Here is a 20,604-nt window from a genome sequence, read left to right on the forward strand (position 1 = left end):
GTGCACTTCTTTTTCACTGCTGAAGCATATTAAAAGTACAAAATGTATAGTCTGCTCATCAGGAACTACACTTGCTTATATTTAAAAGGCTGTTTTGAATCCTTTCTCAAATGGGTTTAAATGAGGACTTTTCTGAGCAAAGACATTCTTAAACATATGCTTAATTCTCAGGAATTAGGACCAACTCACATACTTGTGAGTTCCTTTTCTTTCTGAGGATGCTGTCATCAGTGTACTTAACAAGGTACTCCTAATGTAAATGTGTTTAAGTGAAAGGTGTTTTAGTGACGACTCCATAATTCCCTTCCACATCATATGCATACGAAGGCTAGCTGGTTCCCTCTCCTGCATGAACATCATTCCCGAGTGAGTTACATGCTTATAACAATTAAAGAACCGAGGGAGGAAAAGGACCAGAAGGGAGCATAAGGAAAGCTTAAACTGTGAACTTCAGAGCAGCATCCACTGACTTATCTCATGTGTACAGGCATGTTATTGTTCATGAAGGTGTCAGCTGGCAGTGACGCACATCCAAGTTTTCTATTTATCTGGCAGAAAAGACACTGTGCAGAAAGAGGGATGCAGATGAATGAGTTAAAATTTTCCTTCCTTTCCCTTCTCCTCTCCAGTTCCTCTGCTGAAGGAAGGGTGAACAGCAAACGTATTTAGTTACATGCTTTCTCCAGGCTGGGGATGATACCAGCTTATTAACTGAACCTAATACTGCAGGTAGATTTCTCAAATTTATATCTGGTGGTGCTGTCAATGGAGGGGAATAAGAATTAGTAGAAGTCTTCAGGGTTTTTCTGTCTCCTTATTAATGGATAAAAGAAAGATTTCCTACAAAACAGAAATCACAAACAGCTCTGCTGGGGAATGCAAACACATCTTTGAAACCTTTCTTTCTTTTCCTTTTAATAGCTGTGAACATAAATCACAAGAGCCAAGCCAGGGGAAATATTAATCCTGCCACCAGGATCTGTCTGTAGCTATCCTAACCAGGGTGAGTAGGTGGTTTTGGAGTTACCCCAAGTGCAGATTCCATCACTGCTTATATTGTTAATGAGCTTCCTCAACAAGAAAGCATTTTCCTTTGTCTGAGTGATGATTCTGAAGGCCTTGTTCACCTCCGCTCCTGTGCAAAAAAAATATCTTTATAGTATTTGAGATAAGGACTGTTAATAGAAAAGAAGCAAAAAGGATGCTGTAAGATGATGACAATGTTGCTTGCCATCTATCTTTCAATTGCAGCTTTGGTTTTGTATACTTCCTTTCCTGTGAGGACCTTAAAATATTTTGGTAACATAAACCAGGACCCCTGGCTTCAATACATGTTGGAAGACTCTTAATGTACTTGTTTTCAGGTGAATACACTGAAATGCAGAAAAAAAGAAAGACAAACTTTTTTATCAAGAATACAAAAAAAAAAAATCTGAAGCTGGAAATAGTAGCATGGGTCAAGGCCACAAATAAATAAATACCCTTCTCCTCTGTTTCTTGCTGTCATGGAGAAGGAGCAGTACTCAAAAGACACTGAGTTCTCCTACTCACATGCATTTAGATAGAATTTGACTGGATCAAGAAAAGGTTGTGAATCCATCCTTCTCTGCAAGAACCTACAGAAATTATCAGTTTTGTCCAGGTTTGTTTTTCACTAAGAACTTTCATAAGGAGAGAAAGAAAATGCTTTTAGAGAACAGATGAGCTCTGGTTCTGCCCTAGTTGATGTTTACTCTGAAACCTAATTGGGAACTTCAGGCTACATCCTAACAGACATGATCACTACTGAACTTTTTATCAGAAATGTTGGTCTGGTCAGGAGCTTTGTGCGTGCAATATATAGCATCCTGGATCAGAATGTGATGACTCTCCCTTTCCCCATTCTGTCCCCTAAAGTTGGGAATGGCTTCAAATTGCTTAAGTGGTGACATTCTTTTCTCAGTCAAAGTAATATTATAAGTTTTCGTATAGCGAACAGAGCAAATACTGCTTCTCATTTGTTTTTACTGCTTTGACTTCCAGAAAACACCCTAGATGACAGCAAGTCTGCCTTTCAGTAAGTCACCAGGGCTATCTCCTATTAGGAAGTCTCTAATAAGCACAGACACCTCACTGCTTTTATGTCAGCATGTCCAATTCACCAGCCACTGAATTCAATCTTTTCTGTTCAGATGATGGGTTTTGACGAAGTGCATAAACCTGTCATTAAGGGGAGGACAGGTTATAGTCACTACTCAGGATATTACAGCTTTCTTCGTTGTTTATTGCAGATGTGGTAATGTAGCACAGGCTGGGACAGAGAAGATGTAAGTAAGGTTAGTTAAACACTGAACTACTCTGTGATTAAAAAGAGTGATAGTATCAGGCCAACAGTTCAAAGGTTCAGTGTAAATATTGTTCATTTGTTTGGCTTTTCAGTTGTGACACAGGTTAGTGGAAATATACCAAACTTCCATATAAGACAAACTCTGATTCTACAGAGGAAAGCCACACACATAAAAAGTGGCCTCTGTTCTTTGATACAACAATAATTAAAAATTCAAACCTTTGACCTCTGTAAACATTTTTATTTCTGGTTTCCTTTGCCTATGACCTGCAGGTGCTTTATGTCTTTCCATGGCTCTTTTACTCCGCTTTTCTTATCGGCAATTACTTACACAGTAATTCAAATCTAATTTCAATATTGACTACAAGGTTTTAAGCTCTGTGTCAAATGCAAGCTCTCTAGCATGCTCTGTTTCCATTAAGAACATAAGAAACATTAAGACTTGGGAAACGAAAAGGAAAAAAATATCTAGCAAGTGATGGCAGTGAGTCAATTATGCTTGTTTTGCACAGTCCTCTGAGCTCATATTATACTCATATTGCTCCTGGTACTTAAAAAGGAACATTTCTATTAAAAATTAAAACAGGTGAGGAGTGTCTACAGTGCATAACATAAAATTCTGTGATTTTTTTATTATTTTTTTTTTAGTCTGGCAGCAGATCACAGTTTTGTCCATCTGCACAGAGCATGTGTCCTGGCTTGAATGATTTCACTAACATTCAGTAGGCCAACACTAATTAGCCTTCTCTGGGACCAGTCTTTACTACTCTTTGCAGGAAAGCTCTGGCTGAATCGTGGAGGTCACTTGGCCCAGGTTTTCATCCAGCTGTGAGGACGGCGCCCAGAGGAGGTGGGTGCTTGGGGTGTAGGGCAGCCCTGGGCCAGCCCCAGCCAAGTCAAACACAGGACCAAGTATGTGCTTGAGGTGAGCACACACATGCCACTGGAGGGACACAAGGCTGAATTATTCTTTCAACATTATGACCAACATGGCCTTAACAGCACCGTAACGTTTCTCCAGTTACCTGATATGTTGATACTTTCAGTATCTGGGGGATACTGAAAGGCAGTTAAAGAACAAAGCTCTTTTCAGGAAGAGTCAACATGGGTTCGTCAAGGGAAAGTCCTGCCTTAGGACTGCTGTGATCTCATTCTATGAAAAGGTCACCCTGCTGGTAGATAAGGGGAAGGTGGTGGACCTAGCTTTTCTGCATTTCAGAATTTACCTATGCAGTAAGCTCTTGGATATGGACAGATTTTTTGATCCTGTGTTTGTACATCATATAGCACAGAGGAATACTCACCTCTGGTTACTGCATAATTTCCTTTTTTAAATATCTAAAGTAGCAGATGAACCTTTACTGAGTTTGAGAGTATTTCAGAAAGCTACCAGGGATAATAGTATACATGTACAATCCATAATTAAAAATCTGTTACACTGATGCTGTCTATTTCTGCTCTGGGGAGTAGCTAGGGAAAAGGTCCATGGCACCACCAGATATGATTTCCACCCCTCTGGTCTGTAGCTTTGTTTTGCCGTTTAGATACTCCTGACTGTAAAATAGAAATACAGGCCACCAAATAAAACACTCTATCTTCTGCTCCTGCGATACTTTCCTGCCTGCCCAGAGGTGCCTTCAAAGAGAAAGTCCTTCTACTTCTACATTACATCTCTCTAGTGTAGTATGAGGGATTTTTAATATATTTTCTCCTGATCACTTACATTCCTGTTAAATGTCAGGGGTAGAAATAAAAACTGTTTGGACTGATGATGAACAAAGTCTGGAAAACATCTCATATTCTTCTGTCTAGCAGCACAACTGAGCCTGAAAACAGTATTTTATGGTCTTTTGGACTGCTGCTTGACAGGTAGCTAGGAAAATAACCTGATATGTTTATATCACTTGTAAGGAGAAATAATTGACTCTGCCAGATTTTCAAGAATTGGTCTGCTTTCCTTTCTACCTGGATATTTATTAATGACTGTCCCAGGTTGTTTGTGTCACAGATCTCACCTGAAAACAATGGATTCATTGTTTTGTGTGAGGAATTAAAATGTGTTTTTATTGATAATAACATGAACAAAATCAATCTGATTGATCTGAATTGTTTATACTATGTACATCAGATGGCCTGGCTGATATATCTAGGACAGCTCTACTTCTATAAATTCCTCAACTAACTTTCTACTAGCCAAATGCCGCTTTCACTTTTGGAAGTCCCTGTGTAAAAAGAAGCAGAGCTATGACACTTTTTAAAGAGACTCTGTATTAAAATTTTGTGTTCTGTGAAAGCAGTGTTTTCTTTTTCATGTAAAAGTTCAGGACCTTCAGGCATCTTATCATGCCATGCACTCAGAAAGGAATACCAGTATTGTGAGATCTGCACATCAAGCATTTGAGTCCTGCCACCTGTCTCACTGATGTTTAAAAACAGCAAAACCTGCTCATCTGAAGTTCCCTAGGTGTAGCAAAAGCCAAATAAATGTCTAGGAGACTTTTTTATTATTATTATTTGAGTAGACAGTCTAAGAAGCTGTATTGCTTGTTAAGGTTTCTCATGTTAATAATCAGCAATTTTTTAACTAAAGCAAAATATGTAGGAAACAATTACAACAAATATAGCATTAGACTAACCTCAGTCTCTCGAAAAGTTACGGAGAAGATTGCTCTGGGGGATACTGAAAGACAGTTAAAGAACAAAGTTCTTTTCAGGAAGAGTCAACATGGGTTCGTCAAGGGAAAGTCCTGCCTTAGGACTGCTGTGATCTCATTCTATGAAAAAGTCACCCTGCTGGTGGATAAGGGGAAGGTGGTGGACCTAGCTTTTCTGCATTTCAGCCAGGCCTTTGATCCTGTTCCTCACAGCATCCTTCTGGACCAATTGCCTAACTGCACAATGTAAAGGTCCATAACATACTGGTTGGTGAACAGGCTTGATGGAAGAGCTCAGAGGGCCTACATCTGTGAATCGGCCTACGTCTGGCTGGTGGGCAGTCACTGGCATTACCAGTGCTGCATCCTACAGCCGGTCCTGTTCAACATTTCTATCCATGATCTGCATACAGGTGTGGAATTAGTCCTCCACAAGTCTGCTGACAATACTCAACTGGGAAATGACGCTGACTCCCTGGAGGGAGGAGAGACCTGGAAGAGGGATTGGACTGGATGGGAGCACTGGGCAATCAGCACTGGCATGAAGTTCAGCCATGGGAAATGCCAGGTGCTGATAGAGCAGTGATGGGCACAGGCCGAGGAGACAGCTCAGCAGGAGGGGACCTGGGGGTGCTGGTGGCAGCAGGCTCAACATCTCACCTGTGTTGTCTATCTTGGAGAAAAATAGGACAAGAGGTGACCTCTTTACTCCATACAAATTATTCCTGAGGAAGGGAAATGGAGAGGGAGGTGGCAGTCTCTTCTGCCTGGCAGCTGATGAAAAGATATGCATAAACAGCACAAAGCCGTGCCAGCTGGACATTAAGAAAAATTTATTTATGGTGAGGGTGGTCAAACACCAGATCAGGATTCCTAAGGATGGGGTTGGTGCCTGTGCCTGTCAGTGTTCAATAGGCGTTTGGACAATGCCCTCAGTAATGGGCTTAGTTAGTCCCTAATGACTCAGTTAGTCCAAAAGTGGTCAGACAGTTGGACTGGATGATCTTTGAAGGTCCTTTCCAGTGGAACTATTATATTCTAATAATTTCTGAGACAACTTGTCTGCCAGAAAAGTTCTACGGTCTCATCCATCCTTCTTTTTCTTACTGAAAATGCACCATTTTCACACTGTCCCTGGAAGCCATTCCCAGTTTCCCAGTGCAGGGCCAGGATCCCTTCAGGTGCTGGGGCTGTGCCAGGTTGTGCCAGGCAGAAGGGCTGGGCCCACTGCTGCTCTGCTGCTCTCAACAGAGCTCCCAGCCCCGCTTCCTGGCTGGTTCACGCCATGTCAGGGGTGTGAGGCTCAGCAGCTCTGACACCAGAAGCCGCAAAGATAGGTTCCGGTGACAGCCATGGAAAGGCAGAGATGAGTGCTTCACAGGGGATAGAAATGCAGTATTATTTAAGAAAATAACCACTCATAATTGGGCCTCTGTCACTTTAAACTTTAATGGTAATAGTAGCACTGGGACTTTAAATTACAGCTTTCGGTGGCTTGACGCTGCATCTCTCAATTACTCTTCGCAAGTCCATTCACAGAGCATGTGTGCTGTGACATTGACACTGCTGTGCAAATTGAAACTCAAGCCCCGTGGCCGGGCTGTGAGGTTCTGCCTCACTCTGCAACCAGAGGAACCTGAGATAAGGCTGAGATAAGGCTCCGCTGCTGAGCACATCCTGGGCACACCAAGCAAAAATGCAGCGCCTGGCACTCAGGTGGCCTCCATCCCACTCATCCCCTTCCCACAACATCTGCTGGGGGCAGCTCCTGCAGGCAAGGCTCATGCCACAGTAGTAAAACAACTGCTGTAAGATGCAGCCGTGGCAGAGGGGAGGTGACCTCCATAGTCCTATTGCTGCCACTGCTGTGGTGACTATTGAGGTTGCTGCTGGGATAGCAAAGGGGGAGGATTTTACCTCAAAGACAGCAAAACTAGATGCAGAGCCATCTCAAGGTGGGAAGGTTTCGGGAGTGTCTCCTTCTGGTGTAAATTAAGCCTCTGTGGAAGATTTTTGCTGGTGATGTTACTGAAAGACATGTTTTATTTGACCTGTTACATCATGTATGAGCACCTGTGCACGCTGGTGTGCAGCCAGTGCCCAGGGCCCCACCAGCAGCCAGCAGGCAAGGCAAAACTGGGAAGGGAAAAGCTTGGTTCCACATAACCCAGAAACATGCTTTTGAACCCTAGAATGGAAGAAAGTCCCAAAAATTATTGCTGCAAAATGGGTTGTGGGAGCAACCAATTTTGCAAATACATGGGGCTACTGGTAAGGAAGAATTCCCGTGGAAAAGGCGAGGTGCTTTGTGCCAGCTGCCACCTACAGTGATGGGAGCGAGAAGTGGCTGAGCCTGCAGTTTACAATAAGTGGGTGGGAACAAGAGACCACTTTGTCCTTCCAGTAACCCTGTCTGGATAAGTGCAAATCTGCATACGGTAGCTTAAAACCAGCTCAGACAGGGCTCCTATCTATTCCCCCTTCTAGCCTGGATGAAAAGCACAGGGATGGAGGTCACATAAGCTCACTCTGTTCATGCAGTTCAGACCGATTTGCATAATCCAAGCTTTCATTTTAAACAAATTAAGTGCCTGGCACTTTATGGTTGTGAAGAAACCTCCCTGAGGTGTGAGTGAAGTATGGATCCACTGAAAGCAGAGACCACTGCAGGTGGAGTGGGAAATGGCAGTGCAGAGGCATGAATGCTTCATAATGTAAACAGAAGTGTAAAAGACAGGAAATTTTTCACATTTTATTAAATCAGACTTTTACAGTAGTTGTTGAAAGCAAAAAACACTGAATTATATTTAGATAATCGTTCCATAAATAATGTGTGTTTTCACAGCAGTCACAAAGTCTGGAATTTATGTGCTAATTACAGACCCCAAATCATCTCTGCACAGATTTGCAATTAAAACTGAAATATTTTCATATACAATGTGAGCCCTGTATTCATAGCAACAGCTAAGAGACATGCTGGTTACAGTTTGCTCAGTAAATCTGAATATTTTATGTTTGAACACAATTGTTTCACTATTGTTGTCCCTACACTCAGTATTTTAAAAGCCAAAGAGTTTAGAGCCGATTGCCACATTGTGAATTGCTATTATTTTCAGAGAAAAAAAAAAAAAATATATATATATATATATTCTCTATATATATATATATTCTCTATATAGTAGTGCATGTAGCATAAAAATCTAAGGGAACAAACGATTATTGAAAGACAAGGAGAAAGCAAAATTCCTGTGTATGGTTATCTTCTTAATAAATATTGTAAAAACACATACTTTTAAAGCCCTGCAGTGACAGCAAAGTGCAGGAAGAATGCAGAATTAGGGAGAACGTTGAATAATTCAGTAGCTTGTTATGTGATTAGATCTGATTGGTCCACGCTAAGATGCTGCCCATAAAAATGATTTCCCATGGTAGCGTTGGTTGAGGGGTGGGGGGTTTATGATGTCCATAAAATGGGAGAACAAGGCTTACTGGAACTAATAATATCATGGCTGCGTAGAATGATTGATGATCTTTAAAAAGGCCCAGATTGGTTTCATCTTTCTTCAGATTTTATCACTTACTCTTTCTTAGTCACGTGCAATCACTAAGGCCAAGAGAGGTAACAAGTGTTTGATGTATGATACTTGAGCCACTTTTGTCAGAACTGCATTTATTTTAAACTGCTGTTGTATTTGATACTCCCAACATGTAGATGTTCTTTATGTTTATTTTTTCTCCAGCTGATGAGAACAGACCCTCCTGGGGTTGGGTCAAGAGGTAACCCAAGCTTGCCTTAGAGCACCAGTGCCAAAAAGCACAGTAAAAATTAAACAGATCCTCCTCTTTGCACTGGGACCATTTCCATTACTGACTAAATGGATAAAGAGCTGTGCAGGACTGACATCTTCTTGGGAGAACCTCATATTCTTTATTATTTGCAGTATGTGCACACCTTTCAGAATGCTACTTACGCTTCTTGGAATATATTATCTGTTTCAATTCGTTCCATCCCTCACAATCTGCAGAGAGCCACAAAAGCTTCTTTTGTGCCAGAAAAAAAAAAAAAAAAAAAAAAAAAAAAAAAAATCGGATGAATAGTAAAAAAAAATCTTAATTTAACCAATTGGGAAAAAAAATGGGAAAAAAAAAGGGTTCTTTCCACTTGTTTCTGAAAGCATTCACATCTCCTCAAATACTACAAATCAAGCCAGATATCTTAATCATTTGTTGGAAACATCCTTATCAGTGCCTTATTCATAAAGACTGCAGATGTGTGAGCTGAAAAATGTTTGACAGGGTCCCAGAGGAAAAAGAAAGAGTATTAAAGGGTTGATCAAATAGCAATGTATTGGAGTCCTGTTCATTTGGAGAATGCCCCCTTATCCCCGTTTGTTCTAGCTGGAAGAACAACAGATAAATCAATGTGAAGCCAGGTTCCCGAGACCTTCTGCCTTTTGCTACGGGTGTGTTTGTTTGCACAGGTATGACCACAAAACTGCATGCAAGACCCACACCACACCTGTGCACATCTGCGCCTGGTGCTCACGATGACTTTGCCTCATGTAGAGTTTAATGGTTTTGTGTTTTGACAATTTAAACGCTGTCTCAACACCGTTTAACAAAATCAAGAGCAGTTCCTGGCAATTAATTTCTGCAGTCAATAGTATTCTCAAACTGGGCAACTCCCCTTGGAACGGGGAGCCATAACAGCAGAGCCTGTGCGAGTGAAAGAGCAAGACAATTCATTAGACAACTCTGCAGCAGCTAAAAGTGGCGGGGGATGTCAGCCCGTGCTCCTGTGCTTCAATACTAATGAGAGTCATTGCATATTCATAACCCTAAATACAGTCAGCTTCTGATAAAAACTTTTGTCATCGGAGCTTCACAGTGCGAGCAGAGCGCCGCGCTCCTGGTGTCGCGGCACTTCCGCCAAGTGAGCGCCGGAGCAAGATTGATTGTTTTGCAACACAGCCTGACAGGGAACTAAGAGATACTGCCCCAAGGGTCCTGAAACTAAGCTTAGTTTGATTACAAGGCTCCAAGTAATCAAAGAAACAAAAGAGAGGGGGAAGACCGAGGGAAGAATGTTGTTTTGTCTTGTCGGTGGGTTTGGGGCTTGGCTTTTTATTATTTTTTAAAGATAAAGGAGGCTCTGAAGACATAGCTTTCTTTATTGAGTGTTCAGAGTTAATTATCTGCTAGGCGTTTAAAACAGTTCATATCAATTTTTATCAGGGAAGAAGAAGAACAGTAGGCGCTAGCAAACTTGTTCCCATGTTGTAGGAACACTGCTGCATGTCTTAATAGATACAAATCTCTAAAACTGTATGAAGTTTCATGTCAATATGAATAGTGAAGATTAGTGAACTCAACCTGTCAGATATTAAAATCAGCTCTGCCAAGTGTTGTGCTACCCAGAATTCACTTCTTGCAGGTTTCTTTTCATTTTTGTTGTCAGTTTCTTCTTCTTCTCATCATTGTTGCTATTTTTATTATCAGTTTTGAGAAACTACCTATCTACTTTGCTGGCAGTCAAATCCTGAAGGTGCACGGCTCTGCTAGCCTTTGACCTTGCGATACCTGTCTGCTGGGGCAGCTGTTAGCATCCCCTGGAGTCAAAGAAGAGAAACGTATGTTTCAGCACCCACTTTGAAAAAGCCTTGAGCATTTTCTCACTCATAATGATGTCTTCAGCTGGAATGCCAGCACATTTCCACATCTTTCTGACAGGCAAGCAGACTATAAAATATACATAAAATTAAATAAAACAGGACATTAACACAAAGGTTTCAAAATCTGATTACAGTGCAGGGTTGGATTATTTTTTTTTTATTTTTTTCCCAGCAATTATAAAATCCTGCATTTGAAAAAAAAAAAAAAAAAAAAAAAAAAAAACACCTGAATGGCTTAAGAGAAATCATGAAGGATTAAGGATGGGGATGTTTCTCTAAACTGTTAAATATCTCAGTCATATGTATACAAGATTTGAAAATAGAGAAATCTTGTAGTTATGATTGATTGAGGTAACTGATTATCCACAGATATTTTAAGTGTTGAGACATTAAATTGTCAGCCATATCAGTTTGATTGCAGTAAAACATGAAAACATTGACTTTTGTCTAGTTAGAGAAATTTATTTTTCCCAGAATGACAATCCTTTAAGTAGAAACCAGGCAGCTTGCCAGCTCTCCATGTCATACATTGAAGTTTGCAAATGCAACCCATATTTTCAAATGTTTTTCAGGGTTCAATGAATGGTGCATAGGTCTTTGGCAAATAATCTTGTAATAAACAGACTTCCGTATACTGCTTCAATCCTCCTTAAACCTGGTGTAGACTAGTATTTATTCATTACGAATAAATGAATGGCATAGACGGTGGTTTGCATTCAAGGTGTATATGTATTCAGAGCTCTTCGCTTATGTAAAACATTTCTCTAAAAGAAACAGTAACCCTCCTTGGACTGAAGCTATAGGAACAAGTTTGATTAATATGTTTTACAAGCCTGAAGTAAATGCTCATCATAACTGTCAGCAAGCTGACAGCTTTCAAAAAAGAGCCTTTGTTCCCAGAATGAGTAATTTGTGTGATCTTCTTTAAGATACCACATTCAAAACCTTAGAGGGAGAAGGTGTTACATTCAAGTGAATTCTACTCAAAATGTGATTGCTGTTAAGTCTGCTTTGTATTCCAGATCCTTGATACGCACACCGTATTTGACAGGATAGCAACTTTTTTATTATTATTATTATTTGTTGTTCTTGCTTGTCAGAACACTTGTGCTTTCTCATTAAGCAGAGGTATACTCATGGAGTTTTGTGCCTATGTACATGGGAGAGCCAGCTACCTGATGCCATGGCTCTGTGCCTTCTGTTTGCTTGGGTTTTCATAAGTAGACCCCAGGAATGAGGAATTAAGGGATGTCTTAAAAATTACAGTTCAATGGCTGAAAGTTTAAGTGGGCCAAAAGCTGGAGGACTAGGGTGAGATGATGAAGGTATGGACCTTAAGAAGCAAAGGGGACAACTACTCCCTCTTCTCTTGGGTGCTAAACATTTCTCCTAACTGGGCTAGTAACACATGGCTAGTAACACATCTGCCACAGAGAACAAGGCAGTGGCACATTGTGTCTCCAGTGGTAACAGGCAAGTACTTCAAGAACATGTCAGATGCTGAAAAATGAAACTGAGCTTACCCATTAGTGTGGGAAAATATTTCCTTCCCGATCTCTTCAGGCAAAAAGGTTACCATACAGCATGAACTATTGGGTTTGATTACTTTTAGATAGCCACACTTTGCTCTCAGTAGTATAATTTTGAAGGTGGAAAAGAGCATTCTGCTTAGTCACATATTTATCTGTTTATGTGAAAGTAGCAGCAGTGAATAATAACAAAGAACTAATCCAACCCTTTTTAAAAATCCACTCAAAGTATTTGACAGAGTGATGGTGCATTCCATAGTTTGATTTCAAGACAGATAGGGGAATTAATCTCTATTTCTGTCTAGCCGTATGCCCTTCTCTTTTTTGTCTGTGGGTCTACATGCAGGAGAGGAGGTGCCCGTTGTTTTTTTGCCTGCCTCCACACAAACAGCCCTTTCTTCTGCAGACTTTGTATGAATCCAAGGTGAAAGGTAGTTTTCCCATTGACGTCATGTAGCTTCAGACCAAGGACCATCTGATTTGCAATCTGGCACTCTAGCTAAGACCTATGTCTTTCCCAAAGTGATGTGAATGAACCTGGGTGTGTTCTTACACACAACTGGATGTGTTAATATAGCAGTATGATGCAAATGCCTGTGTTATTTATAGGCTTTGAGCACCAAAATAAAAAAGTTATATAATTGCTGGTTGAGTTCAGCTATTGCTATCCTTTTAAATATGAGATTCCTTAAACACAGGCTACCTAACTGGTCTTCATAAGTAGATCTTGCACAGGTCTCCACTGGTACTATTAACACCCTCATGGTCTCGGAGGGGTCTGCTCCCAAGGGAAAAACCAGGAAAGCTGAGCTCAAATGCAGGAGCCCTGGCTTGGGCACAGGCAGTTAGACCAGTACCTGTGCGGTATGGGCCTGCACATGGAGCTGATGGTGATGGTCAGAGCTCAGCAGCCATCTCAGCTCCCCCAGCAGCCTTCCATGGGCCAAACTGATTCCACAGCCTGTTGAAACAATTCATTGCCAATGGCTAGCACTTACCTTCTCCTTCCCAGTCTGCTGTACGGGTATGTCTAGAGGAACACAGTGGAGATGGTTATCCATCCTAACCTCGTACAATTTCGATTGCCCTTCCTACTGGGGGGACTGGATTGATACACTACAAAGAATAAAACTTCAATCCACAGTAAGAATTCCTTTCAATACAGAAATTTATTTCCTTACACGGTCTCCTTAAATTGTCCTTATCACGAGATTTCTGAAAGTCTAGAGAACTTTTGTTCCTGGCTCACCTTCACCTCTCATGCATTAATTCAGCTTCTGTTTGCAGAAGCTGCTGGTTTGGTCCTTCCAGGTTGTTGTCTGCCAAGTTCTGACTAATTATCTTTAGAAGAACTCATCAGTTTTTTAACATTAAAATGAACCTGGAATTCCACACCCTTTTTCAAAAGAAACCCCAAAACCCCGAAGTTAACTGTATAAATGCCTTTCAACAATAAGAAGGGTGATTTAGCAGGGAGATGCTGTATATTGTTATTATTAGTACTATCTTTAAAAGACAATGTATATGCTTATCTGTACATACCACACAGTAAATTTCTAGCTTCAGAATTTTGGAGGGAGATATTCAGTCCTGGTAATTTGCTCTAACTGAATCCCTCAAATTCATCCATTGACGAACATGAAATTTTATGCTATACATCGGTCATTGACACATGAATTTTTGTTTTTAAATTAGATTCCAATGCCATTTTTCACAGGAAACAAAAATTCATTAAAAGATTGAGGGAGTTGATTCACTGAAAAAGGTCAAATTCTGAGTGTTGGTAAGTATTGACCATAAAGAGATGTGATAAAAATCTAAACATTTGAGGGCTTTAAACAGTAACCATAAGGAAAATGACTGGGTTTGTCATTAAAATATTTTTTTCTGATGTGTCTATCTTATCAGAGAAATTTATTGTGTAAATTTCAGTGTATTTCAGACACTGTGCTGTGGTAACTGGTGTTAATTTTGAATCTTTAATGACTACCACTGTAAGATTGTCAAATGAGATAATGCAATGAAAATTTGAGAAGGAAAATAGAGGGTGATATCCTGAAATTTTATTTCAAAGCATAATCTGCTAAATTATGCTGCAGCATCCCAGATTAATCTGTGGAACCCCTATTAACTGGATAAAATTCCAGTGAAATGGTAAGAAAGAACCTTCCTTGATCACTGGTATTAATGAAGTGGAGAAAAGAAGAAATGAAGGAACAGAGAAGTTCAGTTTCCGACTTGGCTGGCCCCTCTCTTTAGAACATGTTAATGTCTACACATGTACCTCTTGTGCTTGTAATTAATTTAATAATATGATATCTGTTCTAGAGATCTCTGGCTATTTTTGTTTCTCATGGCTTCTTTGATCTTTCATTCCTAGCTGCTCCTGGCCTGTCAGAGTGTATGCTCTAATCTATTTATGTTACCTGGCAGAGTTTCAATTCCAAAGTTTCTTTGAGTTCTTGAGGTCCCTCCTTAACTTTATACTTTCCTAAAGTGAAATTAAAATAAATAAATCTGAACCAGGATTGTTTCCAACTGCTTCAGGGGAAACATGAGGGCATAGGAGTTACAACCATTTTAGCCTGCATGAATGTCCCTTATTTGGTTTAAAAAAAAAAAAAAAAGTTTACAGGAAAGGTGGAACCAAGCAAGTAATCACAGTTAAACATGTTGCAAAGCCATGTAATAGCTTCAAGTACATTCAAGTGATTGCAGATTTATTTCCTATTTTACTATTTATACCTGTATACCCTGTATTTTATTATTTAGGCAAGGAATACCCTGTGCTGTCCTCATTTTCTCATTTCATCCTCATTTTCTTTACTTGTCATGACATAACTTGAACTACTTGGTGCTGTGAAAGGTTTAATCACCACCAAAGAGCATACTTCTCAATTAAATAGGCATTAGCAAAATGCCACCCTTAAACCAAACCACATTTTGATTAATAGTCCTAAAGAACTTTCCTTCTCAGCCTCAGTGGGTCCAGAGTGCTCCGTTACTTGATGTGCATATCAGGTCCCTCCTGGGGTTTCCATCACCCAGTGGCCCCCCAAACCTGCTGCAGCCTCCACACCACGGGGAAGCTTGGTCATCATTTTAGGAGGTTATATTTGGTTTTGGTCATCCTTTTAGGAGGATATATTTGTGAGGAGCTACAACTGATTCAGCAAGTTTCTGAATGTGTAAACAACAGCTTGTTATTATTTGTCAGAGTCAATGTATTCTAGTTGTATTCTGTCTGTGTTGGTAAGAATAAGCATACAGCTCTGAGAGCAGAGGCATGTTGGTTTCCCAAAGTGCTGCGGTCAAGGCGTAGTTTGCAGCATCTTTTTATCAGGTTTTCTTATCTCATGTCTGAAAGAGTGGAGTCTGCCTGCTCTCTGCCCATTTTGTTCCTGCAGCTTCCAGGTCTGCGATCCCACACACCTAAACTAAAGGTGTGCAAGAGGCAAAGAGCTTCTGTGGCCTCCAAGGTTTTCTTGTTTAGCTGTGCTCCAGTCAGGCATTGTCTGGCCCTGCATTATCCCATGGTAGTAGGACAGACTGTCATATTCTCTTAGCTGCAGCTGAATGCTCAACCAAAATGTCAAAAAATATAAAAGTTAAAAAATGGACATTTCAACCAGCTGAAATAGGTCTCTGATTCCTGTTCTTAACAGTTCTTTTTTTTTTTTTTTTAATGTAAATCATCATCATTAAACTTGGAAGGTACAAATTTAATTACTTTCTTTATTATTATTTTGAACAAAAATCAAAATGACGTATGCTGTGAATCCTTTTTATCCTGAATTTTCTGTAATAAGTTGTGTCAATGTTGAAGTACATAATAAATTTCAGTACTTTCCTACATCTAGTACTTTCTCACATCTAGTACTATCAAATATATTTCTACCCCAAAAATCATCATATTTTTATGATAAATAATATTTTTATGATATTTTTTATTTTTAAAAAAGTGTCTAATTCATCAGACAGGATACATTGTTGTAGTTTTAAAACACAAACATGAACTTGAAAAAAGTTAGGAAGCCAAGCTGGTTCCTACACAATAATTCTTTTTTAGGCATAAAGCTGAGGTAAGAATAATTCTTCCCTCTGTAAACCTTTTCTGGCTTAACACTTTGGAATTTTTGCCTTTTTTTTTTTTTTCCACTTTGGAATTCTGGCTTTCTTTTTATTTATTTATTTAATATTTATTATTATCATGCTAGCTGTGTATACAGATGAAAAGTTAAATAATATTACAGAATGTAATTTTCAGAATTAAGAATGGTTACTTTTACTTTTCTTCCTTTATTCTTTTCCTTTTCAGACTGCAGAGCAGAAATCATACAAGCCTTTCAGGAGCCAGAATGCAGCTTCTCGTTTCCTTCGTCTCTGTTGTGACCTCAGCAGAAACAGCCCTACTGCCCATGGATTATTTTCTTTGCTATGGTTTTATACCTGCCGCCAGTACCGTAGCATAGCAAGCAAAGCAGGCAGGCATGTAGCCCAGGTTTTGATTGGCACAGGCAGTTAACCATTTGTTAATAAATTGATAGCTTGTATGGCATTTTACAGTTAGTTTGTGTTTTTGTAAGTATTTATATACATTGTCCATGTAGCGTACTGTGTGTGTCCTTGTGTGTGTGTGTGAAATATATAAATGTTATTTATGGGCTGTGTCAAAAGGTTATAGACAAATTGAATTTATGGAGAGGGATCACTATTCCCTTGTGATTGTTGCAATAGTTGTTCAAGTGTTTCTAAAAAAAAAAAAAAAGTGCAGGCAAATCTTACTCCATCCAATGCTCACCAAAAATGATGGCTCTTAAGCTCCTTCCTGTGGCTCTGTAAGCTAAACAAGGTCATCTGGCACGAAAGCAGACTAGGAAAATATGTTATTAAGGGGAAGTAGCTTTCACTTGAAGACCACAAATAGCACCACAACTGCATGGAAAACAATCAGCAAGGGTGAGAAAGCCACACAGGGAAAGGGTTACAGAGAGATTGTGTCTTGCTCTGTGTAGCACAGCATATTGTGAGGTAGGGAATGACTCTCTCTGGTGTCTGAAAGTGAGAAGAAAGTGGTGGGGCTTTTCCCACACAGGAGGAATTAATTTCCCTTCTATCCAGAGAGGGAGGGATGGGCAGTCCCTCAGTGTATCCCATAAGTGGTAGGATACAGGAAAAAATCACCTGGAAACCTGCAGGTTTTTGTTACCTTCTGCTACTGCTGTAAGTCCTCCATGACTGCGTACCATGTCCTGACACCTGTGGTCTGACACCCAAGTTTTTAGAGGGATGGAGAAGAATTTGGTTCACCCAGCATTTTTCTGCCCCAGGGCCAGTCCCCGGGGTGCACCCATGGTCCAGGCAGAAGGGTTGTTGGGTGATATGCAGTCATCTGGCAGCACAGCATGACATCAGGTCCTATGATGAGTATAATCATCAATGTAGGGAAGAGAAGTAATCATTTTTTTCCCAAATGATTTTCTTTCCACTCCTTCACTATGCCAGAAAAATAACAAACCCGTCAGCAGACTATCAAAAACCATTTTAATATCTCTGATACTCATCAGTGAAAGGAAATACGAATGTAACCCATAATTGTACATGTTGTACTAGATGTCTGGAAAGATAGTCTTTACCAAGATATGGACAAAGCCTTTTCTGCTCATTTTTCTGGCCCATTCCAAAAACCTTGTGTTTCCATCAAATTATATTGAACTACCCTTCATGATAGGTCAACAGTGCTAATACAATTTTCACTTTAGAAGTTGCTTATGAAGAAATATGATAATGTTTTCTGAGTATTTTTTCACTAAACATCAGTAACTCTTCTGTAGGACATGCTAGCAGCCTCTTGGTTTGTTACTGCAAATTTTTGTTTATTAAATGTATTAAAGTATGATCTATTTTGGAATCACTTGTTAATTAGTGTATATTTAGGATTTTAACAATATTTTTACATTTGTCTCTAGAAATTCAGGCACTTTAATTATATTTTATAACACTTATTCTTCCAGAAAATTTTAAATGAAACGATGTTACAGTGATTCTTTTTATTTTATAATCAAGACACGTGCTTTTAACTAGCCTGCAACCTCATCTATTGCAAGCAATTATAGATGATGCAACGGCTTAGAGTATTTACATAAGCTGTTCAGACACAGTAAACAACCAGAAAAAAAAAATAATAACATCAGATTAAATCTTGAAGTTATTAATTCATTTTTAGTCCGTACATATATGTATAAACATTCAGGACCATGATTGCAAAGGGTAGGTGATGACCTCAAGATTCTGCCTAATGCTAATGGATTTTGTCTGAGGTTTCTTATTTGCAGTTAGGCACTAAGTGATCCCATCATCAATTAATCTGAAAGTTTGCTTTAAACTCCTGTCTTCTGACAGGTTTGGAGATACTTTCTTGAACTACAGAAAATTTAATGGCTTAATCTCATCATAAGTATTAAGTGTAACTTGACAATAAAGATTATCAGACTGATATTAATAAACTTAATTTGCTGAAAAAAAAAAATGTATATAAGGACATCTCTTCTAATTAGAGCATGAGTTCATCAAGGGGAAAAACTAACTCACTACATGTGGGAAAATTCCTGTTAGATGTAGCTTTGTCTGAGTGAGAAGAGAATAGAGATTTGGCTCTGGCAAATACAGGACCCAGCAAAATAGTGTCATTTCCTGGTGCCGCAATCAGGACAGTTACTATAAAGCACAGCATTTCATCCTAAATTGACTTTACCAGAGCATGTTAATATTTATGAGATACCAGTACCCAATGTGTCTTAACTGCAAAGAATTGAACAAAAACTTGGTTACAATAAGTCAGCTTCCTTTTTCTTTCTTTTTTCTTTTTTTAATTCTGCAAAGGTTGTCCAGGCTGTCTATATGTCATCTACCAGATCCATACGTGATCAAATCAGGAGAAGTGGGAACTTTTTTACCCTGAAATTCATGCAATAAATTGTTATTCAAAATGTGAACAAGAGCAGAGATCTTCCACCTCTCAGAGATGAGAGATGTGGCTTGGTAGCAGGTCAAAAAAATTCCTCATCAGAAGGCCCCGAGGATAAGTATTGTAATAGTAGCTCTACGTTTTTTTGATGACCACTGTCTATCACTATCCGTTACAGTTATCTCAGAGCTTAACACCAGGGAATTTTATTACAGAATGTCATTAGTAATTTATATTACTGATGTGAGTTAAATTTAAAATTAAAAAAAAAAAAAAAAGGTTTCTTGGATAGTTTTTGTTTGTTTGGCATACAAGCAGTATGTAAAGATCATGCCACATTTCAACTTGGGTTACTTTGACAAATAAATTTTCGAACCGCAGGTGGATTGAAAAGAGATTTTGGCAGTGTATTCAGTGTATTGAGAAAAACCATTTTTCCCACTAATATTTTCCATTCCAAGTCAGTAGCATGCCTAAGTTTGTAGTGACTGTCACAAAAATGTAGGGAATAGGCAGATGAGAGATCTTTTGGAAATTAAACCATATGAAGAATTGGATTAAAATTCATTGTATATGAGACCAGTTGCCTATTGTTCCTCCCATTACACAGCCAATGCAAAGCGGATTTGGAATTACCAAAGCTGAACTTTGGTAATTTCTATGTCAACATGGTTATAATGAGTAATAGCTATGTCAACGTAGACAGCTTATCCTGCTCCCAAACCCCAAACTGTTTGTGGCCCCACCCAGACATCTCTTGGATCTTCCAAATATGAAACTGATGTTTGAGCTCTGTCCCTGTGCGAGTATTGGCTGGTCCTCAAGAACCAAGCCCTTGAGCTCAGCATGGTATCCCGTGGTTGTCAGAAACCACTGGGACTCATGTCCAACCAAAGCAAGCTGATCACCACCACTGAGAAATGGTGTGTTGCCATTTCTTCTGGACAAGTAGCTAAACTGTTTGCAAACTGTGCTCTACTGGTACCTGATGTGGAAGCAGTCCTGGAATGGCCACAGCATCCAGCTGCTGGCACTGGGCTTTCCCTGCCTCTCCTCCCCACTGCCGGTACAGGCAGTGAAGGGCACAGCTGTCAGGCAGCACGGTTTCCACAAATATTATGCTAATGTTCCACAATAATACTGCAGACTAACCTTTTTTCTAGAAGTGTTTTTTTCATTTGAAAATGTCTCATGCATATGTATACAAGTAGAAGAGATCATACCTATATATATATTTATATATATACACACACACACACATAATCAGTATGACTAAAAAAAGTAGGAAATCACATATATACTTGTATATGTGTGTACATCTATGGTATGACATCTCCTAATTTTAAAGTATTATCAGAAAAGCTTGTTAACATTTTAACAAGCTTTAAAAGCTTTTTAAAGCTTTTTAACAAGCTTTTTTTTTAAAAAATAAAAAATAAAAAAAACGGAATATCAG

Source organism: Aythya marila (assembly GCF_965140915.1).
Source record: "Aythya marila genome assembly, chromosome: Z".
In the NCBI taxonomy this organism is placed as follows: domain Eukaryota; kingdom Metazoa; phylum Chordata; class Aves; order Anseriformes; family Anatidae; genus Aythya; species Aythya marila.